The sequence below is a fragment of the Triticum dicoccoides genome, chromosome 1B (genome assembly GCF_002162155.2).
Source record: "Triticum dicoccoides isolate Atlit2015 ecotype Zavitan chromosome 1B, WEW_v2.0, whole genome shotgun sequence".
In the NCBI taxonomy this organism is placed as follows: domain Eukaryota; kingdom Viridiplantae; phylum Streptophyta; class Magnoliopsida; order Poales; family Poaceae; genus Triticum; species Triticum dicoccoides.
Window position 1 is genome coordinate 453,369,820 of NC_041381.1, and position 11,770 is coordinate 453,381,589.

At 43.1% G+C, this 11,770-nt stretch overlaps 1 long non-coding RNA gene across 1 annotated transcript; it reads right to left on the reverse strand.

Annotated features, from left to right (window-relative positions):
- Window positions 1-9,121: 9,121 nt before the first annotated feature.
- On the reverse strand, window positions 9,122-11,465 carry LOC119340784. The gene is made up of 3 exons (XR_005164681.1): window positions 11,094-11,465; window positions 10,536-10,600; window positions 9,122-9,500 (listed from the first exon to the last, which is right to left on the reverse strand). It is a non-coding gene; the product is annotated as an uncharacterized LOC119340784 (long non-coding RNA).
- Between the last annotated feature and the right edge of the window lie 305 nt (window positions 11,466-11,770).

Below are 11,770 nucleotides of genomic sequence, written 5' to 3' on the forward strand. Positions count from 1 at the left end.
TAACCCTAACCATATCGGTCCTACCGAGTTGCATGTTAGTCCCACCGAAAACCCTAACAGTCACTAGGTTTACTGAATCGGTCTGACCGAGTTTGTTGATTCGGTCCCACCGAGATTGGTAAATTGTGTGTAACGGTTAGATTTTGTGTGGAGGCTATATATACCCCTCCACCTCCTCTTCATTCGTGGAGAGAGCCATCAGAACAAACCTACACTTCCAACTTACCATTTCTGAGAGAGAACCACCTACTCATGTGTTGAGGCCAAGATATTCCATTCCTACCATATGAATCTTGATCTCTAGCCTTCCCCAAGTTGCTTTCCACTCAAATCTTCTTTCCACCAAATCCAAATCCTGTGAGAGAGAGTTAAGTGTTGGGGAGACTGTCATTTGAAGCACAAGAGCAATGATTTCATCATCAACGCACCATTTGTTACTTCTTGGAGAGTGGTGTCTCCTAGATTGGCTAGGTGTCACTTGGGAGCCTCCGACAAGATTGTGGAGTTGAACCAAGGAGTTTGTAAGGGCAAGGATATCGCCTACTTCGTGAAGATCTACCGCTAGTGAGGCAAGTCCTTCGTGGGCGACGGCCATGGTGGGATAGACAAGGTTGCTTCTTCGTGGACCCTTCTTGGGTGGAGCCCTCCGTGGACTCGCGCAGTCGTTACCCTTCGTGGGTTTAAGTCTCCATCAACGTGGATGTACGATAGCACCACCTATCGGAACCACGACAAAAACATCCGTGTCTCCAATTGCGTTTGAATTCTCCAAACCCTTCCCCTTTACATTCTTGCAAGTTGCATGCTTTAATTTCCGCTGCCCATATACTCTTTTCATGCTTTCTTGAATTGTGTGTAGATTGCTTGACTTGTGCAAGAATAGCTAAAATCTGCTAAAGACTAAAATTGGGAAAAGGTTAAGTTTTTAATAGGTCAAGTAGTCTAATCGCCCCCCCCCCCTCTAGACATACTTCAAGATCCTATAATGTCAATTACATTATTAAATGGATTGTTAATAATAGGGCACTTAGCCTGCTAATTGGCCAATTAGCCTGCTAATTGGGTTTCCCTGTTACAAACGGTTATTGAGAAAACACTGTGGGCGATGACCTCAGGCAATGCACACAGTTTCTAGGAATAAACCATGTTGGATCAATGAACAATCACACACGACATTCTCTTGAAAACTGTTTACGTTACGCCACCTTACGCAAATGTTTTCCTTGGAGTGCCTATATGGGATGTATGTACAAATAGAAAGTTTAGTGGGGACTGACTGTGTGGGATGTACTTACGACCAGAAATGATTTTGCCTGTGTAGTTGTATTTTTAGCACTACTGTACGTATAATCGTATTTGGTCACTCGTCGGTCTCACATGACCTCATTTTGTCGAGCGTGTGTGCCAGGAGGGCATATCCCCGGCGGTTTCTGGGTCGTGTCGGAAGGACCCCCTATCGCAGTCACTCACTAGGTGATGGTTCCGAACGCCGTCGCTGAAAGGGGTTAAAAACCATTTGTATAGCATCGACATGTACCAGTGCATGATCAAGTAACAAACTATTCACATGCTAAAGTATAGAGCATAAAGTTTCTTGAAAACTAACAAACTATGTTCTCAATCATCAAAGGATTGCAATTCATCTTACTTTCAGGAAGGGTCTATGTAAGAGCTTGGATTTAGCAAATTCCACATACTCAACTATCAAATAGTCTTTCATGATTGCTAACACTCAAAACATATTTTTAGAAAAAATAGCAACCATCAAACACAAAGAAAGATAGGGGCTTAATGTTTCGCCTCCCAACTTATTTATCATATAGATAATTGTCAACAATAACAATTCATGGTTAAATATATTTGAATGGCCATATATGCTTGGATCTTTCCCCATCACATGATACTTGCCAACTAGAGAACAATTGAGGTTGAAATGAGAAGGAATACTATTGACTCTTGCATAAAACTAAATACGTAAAAGTAAAAAAGATAGGCCCTTTGCAGAGGGAAGCAGAGGTTGTCATGCACTTTTTATTTTTGAATGTGCAAACCCTTAATGCAAAGGAACGTCACATTATATTTCCTTTGTGATAGCAACCTTTATTATGCAGTTCATCACTTTTATTTCTTACCATTGCAAGTTCGTACAAGACTTATTTTCCCTTACAATAAAATATTATACATATTCAGGAGCAATGTATTGCTTTTTTGCACCGATGACAACTTACTTGAAGAATCTTATTCAATCCATAGGTAGATATGGTGAACACTTAAGGCAAGAAACTAGGATTAAGGGTTTTTGGATGCACAAGTAGTATCTCTACTTAGTACAAATTTTTGGCTAGCAAAAGATCTTAAGCAAGCACCACATGTTGGAGGATCCCTAACAATATAGCTTCTATACAAATATACCCAAACATAACTCATTACGTTGTCTTTCTTGTCCAACTTCAACTAATTTGCTCAAGTTTGAAAATAATTAATGGGGCTCGCAATCATAAAAGATGTCCAAGATAGTATATTTATATGTGAAATCTGCCTTCCTTTCTTTCATGAATTGTTCAAGCGAGCAACGTTGTGTTTGCTAACTTTCAATAAATTTTACCACCTATACTTCTTATATGTGAAGTCATTACTCCCCATGGGATAAGCATATGAAACATATATAATTTTGTATTTATGATATTCAATTTTCATTCAACCATTTACTCATAGGATATAAGTGAAGCACGAGAGTAAATGACAAACTACTCCAAAAAGATATGAGTGAAGATCAATGAGTAGTCAAATAATTAAATAGTTATGTGAAGACTCTCTCTCATTAAAAAAATAGATCTTAAGTATTTTATTCAAACAACAATCAAAACAAAATAAAATGACATTCCAAGGATAGCACATATCATGTGAAGAAGCAAAAACTTACTCTCAACCAAAACTGACCGATCATTGTTGAACAAGAAAGGTGGGATGCTAACCAGGCAACCCCCAAGCTTAGATGTTTGAGACTTCTTGAAATATTAACTAGGGATGCCTTGGGCATCCCCAAGCTTGAGCTTTTGTCTCTCCTTAATTTCTCTCATATCACCATTTCCCTAAATCTCAAAAACTTCATCCCCACAAAACTCAACAAGAACTCGTGAGATAAGTTAGTAAAAATCAATGCAAAACTTTACCATTCTCAACTGTAGAAAATCACTAAAATTATAATTTGACTTTGCATATTAAATGCCTCTCAATATTTAATACTCCCATCCTCAAATAGAATCATTAAACAAGCAAGCATATGCAAATAATGCAATTGTAACAGCAATATGTCAAAACAGGACAGTCTATAAAGGATGCAATAATGTTCATACTTCCCTAACTCCAAAAACTCTGAAAAAATACCACACTGTAAAAAAATTGTTATAGCTCACTGTGAAAAAATTTCAAGATTTTATCATGTTCTGAATATTCACAAATATTCAAAGCATAACAATAAACTTTTTGTTTTCAAACAGCAACATACAAACTTGCAAAATAAGCATGGTCAGGGCTATACTTGACATTTTTATTGAAATAAAAGATGCAAAACATTCAAAAATTCTTTTCTGAGCCCGGGCTCATCTGCACCCACGCTGAATAAAAAATTCAAAACAAATACTAGAAAATTCAAGAAAATCCATTTTTTCCCATGGTAGACAATTTGGTGCGTGAGGTCCGACCCAATTTTCATATAATTTGCACAACTTAGCAACTCTCGGGAAAAAAGACAAATTCGGGGTCTGTAAAACAGTTTACTGTTCACGTACTATTTTGACCCGATTTGTCTTTTTTGCTGAGAGTTACTCATATGTCCAAATGAGCTAATATTTAGAGCGAGCCTCATGCAATAAATTGTCTACCATGGGAATAAATTTGGATTTTTTTGAAATTTTCTAGTATTTTTTTGATTTTTTTCTAATCGGGTGCACATGAGCCTGGGCACCGAATCGATGCACTCCAAAACATTACTCTAAATAACAGAAAGCAAATACTAATAAAATAAAATGAAGCTCCAAGAAAAACTCATATCATGTGACGAATAAAAATATAGCTCCAAATGAGGTTACCGATAATGTTGGTGACGAAAGAGGGGATGCCTTCCGGGGCATCCCCAAGCATAGTTGCTTGGGTCTTCCTTGAATACTACCTTGGGATGCCTTGGGAATCCCTAAGCTTAGGGTCATGCCACTCCTTATTCTTCGCATATCGATATCTCACCCAAAACTTGAAAACTTCAATCACACGAAATTTAACGGAACTTCGTGAGATAGGTTAGTATAGTAAAACAAATCATTCACTTGGGTACTTTCAAAGACAAGATTCATAATTGTTTCCACATTATGCCTACTGTATTCCATAATTTCCATAAATTATATTAAGCAATATAAGCCATAAAACAAGCAAACTATGCATTGAAAACAGAATCTGTCAAAAACATAACAGTATGTAATGATCTGAATATTAGCCAAATTTATTTAGCTCCAAAAATTCTGAAAAAATAGGAAAACATGGGAAATTTATATATAAATCATGTGTAGGAAAACTCAGAATTTTTGGACACTACAGTAAATTATCAAAATTCCTCTACTGCACGTAAAAGTTTCTATTTTTGCACAGAATCCAGTAAACCATCATCCACACCATCCCAAAGGCTTTACTTGGCACTTTATTGGCCGTCTCCCGTATCCATGTTGGCGGACAAGTCCGGACCATTCCGCGGAGAAACAATGTGTCCGTTTTGAGAGTCGGCACTAGAGATGCCCTAACCCTTGAATGTGAATAGTCAAATTCAAAGATCAAGACCTTGAACTTGGTGAAATGAACTAGAATTTTCAAGAACGAACTTTGAAGTTATGGTTCTCCACGTGTCAATTCAAAATCACGGTACAATTTTTCTAAACGGGACACTTATATTTAGAATTTTTAGAAGTCAACTGTTGAACTTGTTATTTCTTAAGGACATGTAAAATTTTAGATTATAAACTTTTGCAAAGGCTCTGGTTAAAGCCTAATCATCAAAGTAGATATCTCACACTATTACTTTTAAAACGGTGTAATTTTGGATGAGAATTGCGTGGTCTTTCGATATGGTTGACAATATGAAGGTAGGAACCATAGCCACCACAAGTCCCCTCGTACTCACCGACTGATTTCGTCGGTCTCCCTCGCCTTCGCAGACTGTCTCGGTGTCAGGAAGCTAGGAGGATCATGGATCTTCACACTCACAGGGAATTTTGCTCTGATGTGTTAGTTCTTAGTGTGTCTGTGCCGTTTTTTTTCGCAGTGGAGACATCACTTTGGTGAAATAAGTACCTCCATCCTCAACCTCATTGAGTGGCAATGGTTCCGACATTGCCGTGGGGTGCGTGAGGATTGTGTTTCTTCAGATCTGATCGGTCGGATTATGGGGCGAAGGGGTGTCAACCACAGTCTTTCTCCCTCGGTTCACCGTGGTGCATGTGCCATCGTCAGTATGAGTTCTTAATTTCCAACATTTTTTTCCTTTTTGGATATTTGCAATGAGTTTTTTTGCATTTAAAGATTCCCAACCCTCCCCCACCTAAAAATACTAGTAGAACGGTTGTGCGTTGCTAAGGGCTATAATACATATAAATGAAACAAATGATTAGAGTCGTATCTATGGTCCAAGCTCATTTCTCTCCATACACCCGGGTGAGTTCGGACATCAAACGGGCATCCATCAGGCGCCTCAAAATTCAACAGCCTGGACAGTTGGGACTTTCCCTAATCCAGACCATATGTGGGAGAGAAATGTGTTTGTATGGACTATCCACCATGTTATCTCCAATATGCGGTCCGAACACAAAAACCCCACCCCACGGCGCACCCTTCCCTTTTCCTGCCATACCCCACCCCCTACCACTCGGTTTCCGCCGTAGCAGGACATTTCTCGCCGGAACCCTCTCCTTTAAAACTGGATAACGCCCTCCTTACCTTCACCACATGGCGCCCTCTCTCCATCACACCATACCCATGAGCCGCAAAGGAGGAGTCCTCCACCACCGCCCCGCTCTCCACCCCGATCACTCCCCCTGTGTTCATGTCGATCCATCACCGCCATCAAGTGGGAGGAGGTGTGCGCCGCCCATGATGCCCCCCTCCCCGGGCCAAGAGGGAAGATCTGATGTCTTCTGAGCGAATTCCACGTTGTACCATATAGTTGAATATCGTGCATTACCACAAAACAAAAATATGATGTCCATTGTTGGGAATGAAACCGATACGCCATCATGTCCATTATTAACTCTTGAAGCAACCAACCTATGGTGACATATCGTGCGTTGAAACGAGAACATAAATATTTCAATGGTTCAACATAATAGTATGCCACATGTTCTTTTAGAATCCTAAGCCCTCGGTCCTCTTTTCTGCTTTGTGCAGCCGACATTTCAATCCAATTCCCTACATACACTTAATTTAGTGTACATTTATATATACATTAATAGTTTGAAGTATTTTGAGCAAGTAAAGAATGGCATTTTAGCAGCAACAAAATCTCTTGGTCCTAATTAGAAACCATCCATCACAGTAATTATTTATCCTTTTTTTTTGCATTGGTGTTGGTGCTTAGATTGATTTTCTATGTTGGCCGTGAATAGGGCATGAATAATCATATATTTTCTGAACCACACAATGCCAACATGTATGATCTTGTATACCAATAAGGACTCACAACAACAAGCGCCGACCATGACAAGCACTATCACTATCAAACTCATCTTATCGTTTTCTGCATTTCGAGAGGGGAACAATTTAGACATAGAATGGAAAACTTAAGCATAATAAGTTTTTAGCAATTCTCTTCACCTGCAGAATAACTCGGTTTCTATTTCTTACCGTGCATAATACACGTCATGAATTTGTCGTCATATAGAAATACTCCCTCTATTCCCTTTTACATGCCACCCTCGTTTTGTGTTATTTAACTTTCTCACTATTTTTTATTGTACCATGGGAGACTTTGCTGAAATACTAACCCAATGATATATATTTTGTGAAATATAAGTATATAACCCATGGTAAAATATCATTTTTGAAAAGTATATGCGTCATGCATTGAGGGACGAAGAAGCCATGGGGTGTGTGTGAGGATTGTACTTCTTCAGATCTGATCGGTCGGATTACGGGGCGAAGGGGTGTCAATCACGGTGCTTCCGCCTCGGTTCACCGTGGTGCACGTGCCATTTTCAGTATGCGTTCTTAATTTCCAACATTTTTTTTTCCTTTTGAACATTTGCAATGAGTTTCTTGCATTTAAAGATTCCCACCCCTCTCCCACCTAAAAATATCTAGCGAAGACTGGTCACCGATTTTGCTTGCGGGCGCGCACAGCTGGAGCGTGGAGTGCCGCTCCATCCAAATACCACCGATCGGACACCCGGCTTTCCGCGCGAGCGCATGCATCAGCAGATAGGCTGACGCGCGCGCACACACAACGGAACACAGCAGCTTGTGATATCTATCCAACCTCTCGTACACGCACCTGCTGATAAACGCCTCGTCCGAGAGCCCAAAGGTAGCTATAGCTTCACCGAATCGAACATGGGAGAACACCACCTCCCGCCGGAGCCAACCGACCACCACAAAGGCGGAAAGGCCGTCCACGCCGACGACCTGAAGCCCGCCCGCCGCCGCCGCTACGGCTACTACGGCAGCACGGGCTCCGGGGCCCTGAGCACCATCTGCTCCGTCCTTCTGCTTCTGATCCTCCTCGCCGGCGTCATCGCGCTCGTGCTCTACCTCGTGTACCGCCCCAACAGCCCGGCCTTCACCGTCACCAACATCGCCGTCTACTCGCTCTCCAACGTCACCGGCCCCTCCGCGGGCCTGCCGGCCGCGGGTGCCCGGGCGCCGAACTCTGTGGCGGTGTCGTTCCAGTGCGCCCTCGTCATCCGCAACCCCAACGGGCGGTCGTCCGCGCGGTACGACCGGCTGACGGCGTACGTGGTGTACCGCGGGGAGGCCATCACGGCGCCGGCGGAGATGCCGCCGCTGGTGCAGGACCCGGACAGCGCGGTGGTAGTGGCGCCCGTGATCGGGGGCGGCGGGGCGGCCCCCGTGCCCGTGTCGCCGGAGGCCGCGGCGGCCCTGGCCAACGACGTGTCCTACGGCGTGGTGTCGCTGCGGGTGGTGCTGCTCGGCCGCGTGCGGTTCGTGTCCGGGCCGTTCCGGAGCGGGTGGCGCTCCATGTACGCGCGCTGCGACATGCTCGTCGGCGTTCGGAAGGCCCCGGGCAACGTCGGCGCCGCCGCTGTTCCCGAGGCGCCGCTGTTCGGCAACCCCTCCTGCAACGTCGATATATGATATACCGGCACGGCAGCCCCCGCCTGCGGCGTCGTTACATTGCATCAGACAAACAACTTGGCCGTGTGTCCGCGTCCGCGTGCCCTCTTCACCCGTGGTGTTTTGTGTGTCGAACTGTACCCCAATAACATGCAATGTTTTACGTTCATGAAGATGTCAATTCGTCCACTGTGAACGACCACGAGCAGGAGTTGTACATCACCTGCAAACATTTACGAGTTCCAATGGTGGCTGAACTCATCGGCATCGGCGGTTTGGAGTTTCCCTCTTTCATCGGAGGCATTATGGCTTTCTTTTTTGAGTTTTTCTTTTTTAAACAAAGCAAAAGACTTCCATTTTCATTGATTAAGAAAAATGTTTAGACATAAGCCGCGAGCGGCAAAAAGAAAAAGTCCACTCTCGCGACATAAAAATACAAAGCTGCTTGGCTCCTGCCAAACTCCAAAGATGGGTCTCCTTTATTATTTTTGCAATAACAATGGAAGTTGGTGCGGAGACATTTTAAAAAATCCTTGCGTTGTGCTCCTTCCAAATTTCTCATGAGACAAGCATTAGGCAATTTTCTTCCTGCGGTCACCTCCACCATTCAGGCCTCATTTGGTTGTTGGGTAGGAAAATACCAGGGAAATAAACCCCTAGAGGGAGATTTCCCTGTTCTCATGAGATCCCTCCCCCCACGTGGGAGATGTTCCACTGCCCCAGGTACCCAATTGGCAACAAGGGGGAGGGAAGGAAATCCCTCAAACAACACAGATAACAAACACAGCTCAAATAAGATCACCTGATAATGTATTGTAGCAATTAAGATCCAAGGGCTCTGATCCACAAATAATTCAAAAAAATACAAAATTTCAAAATTCCTATAAACTGGAATTTTAAGAAATATTACAACTGATAACCATCAATTCACCAAGGTTCAAATATCAGCCGGGCCATATTTCATTGCGATCGTGTGTTGGCCTAAACTATTTTCATGTGCCATCATCGTTCAAGTTTGTGCACGACAAAATGTATTGAATTATCAATTGCCATGTCCGAGGCAGAGATACTTTCGAACAAGATGAACTGCAAGGCGCAGATCACTAGCCCTACTCAGGTCTTTTCTCCACTCCGCATCAACATCAGGTACCAACAGCTTCATGTTGATTGAACTACGAAAAAAGTTAGCAACAGTTCACAACTTCAATAGACTATTTTTAAGTATAAGCAGATTAAGATGAAATAGTATCATACATCATATGATATGTGCAGCGTGCATAAAAAAAATCTAGACTACATTGCTTGCAAAGAGAATATAATTTCTTCAAGCTTCTTTGAACATCTACGAAGTAATCGGATTCAGAATGTCCTAAGAACCAGAATGCCACTTGCAGTCACTAAAAAAATGAGACCAACCCAAGGGCTAACCCTCATTGGCATTTATTTATAGGAGAAACTCCGCGAGCACCACGCGTCCAAGCCGGGGACTTGAACTCAGGTGGGCTGGCAGCAACCTCAGCTGCCCAGCCAACGGATCGACGCCCCGTCCTCCACTTGCAGTCACTACAAAGTACTCATATTTAATAAGGGGATAAAGCAAAAAAGAATCATATTTTATGATCCAGCAGGTGCTTGTGTGTGTCATCCTATGACATGTAAAAACATTGGACAAGATTGTGACCGAAGGAGGCAAGAAAAATTATCACAAGCCGGTATTGAAAAGCACAACCGGAGTACCAAATTACTAATAAGAACCAGTAGATAGAGCAGACTACGTACATGATCCTACATATATTACAACAGATATTTCAGTTCTACGTACAGGATCCTACTCTCCCAAACACGCACTAGATAGAGCAGACTAAACCATGCATCTAGAATCCTACTCTCCCAGTGAAAAGCAAAAGTAGAACTGTACTACAATGTTCCTTGTTCTACATATAGGATGGCAAGTTCTAGTTCCTCCTTTATATTTCAGTTCTTTGCGCACGAGGGAAGAACTACTATTGACCAATGCAAATAAAACTTGTGTAAAGCAACATCAACGAATTACAAGTACATCATATTAAAGCAACATCAATGGTTGACAATCCATATACAATTTCAACTAATAAGAACCAGTAGCAAAAGATTCATCATGTAAAGGGTAGCACAACTCAGAAAGTAAACATCACCTACCACATCAATGAATTTAAGCTTTATCGTACCTTTCTTTTTCTTCTCAATGACCGATAAAGACAACAACGTCAAGATGCTATAGTGAGTTGAAAGCCTGCAACACGGCAACAGTGCTCGAGTTACTATTTCTATCTAAAAAAGATGCAGAATGGTTGCTCACAAATGTCACCTACTCACATGAACTTGATTCATACAACTATATTGATCTGCTTGCATCTAAATCTAATTAATAATTGGTCTTCTGTGCCTCCTATAACATATGAAATCTGATGTCAAACTATTGAAAATACCATGGACAAATACATAGCTATGAAATTGAACCAACTGACCCACAGGTCTGGTGCATACAGGTGCAAAGTTTTATCAAATATATGAGCAACTACAGGCATCAAGCTTCAGACTAGTTTTCACAATTTGTATGGGCAGCGTAGTATGCTACATAGAAACAACTCATAGGCAGCACACAAGAAAATACAACTGGTACATACACAAGAAAAATACAAACTCGTATGCAACTAGTGGTTCAACATCAGGGGCGGCGAAGGCATGAACTGAAGAAATATATGGGGGAGGAGGAGGGGACTAACCCTTGATCAGATGAGATAGAATACGTCCGCGGAACTGACGCCGTCGCCATCGCCGTCGCCGAAGGGGACTGGAGCTTCGAGGCGGAGGTTGGATCCGGGGAAGGAGAACGGTGACGACCGTGGTCCGTCGCCGTCGCTGGAGGGGCGGAGTTGGATCCTTAACACCGGAGGGAGAGGGTCGGGAGAGTCACTTCTGTCGCCGGCGGAGGAGCTCGGAGGCGGTCGGGGGCCCTGGATCTTGCTCAATGACGCTGGAGTTCGCTCGCCTCTGTCGAGCCATGGATTTCCTCCCCGACCTCTCGGGTCGTGGCTTTCCTCCCCGAGGAAAGGACGTGGATCGGGCAGGGTTAGCCTCGAGTGATGCGGTCCAAATGACGCAATGGATCTCCTTGGGCCAACTCGGCCCGTGGTTCTCCAACCCCGGGAAACCGCGGGGATCCCCCCGGATCCCTTGAAACCAAACGAGGCTTTACCGTCTTGAGCCACCAATCTCTAACGAATCTTCATGACGCCGAATCATTGGTGAGGAGTCAAGGATGCCAAGCTAAGTGCAGATTTCGGTCCAAATCCGGATAGTGAACCTACATTAGAATAGGAGGTGAGCAGCAGATTCTTGCACTTGCTTCCAGAGAGGGCACAAATTGCACTTTGGCAAACATCGGCGCAATAAATGATCG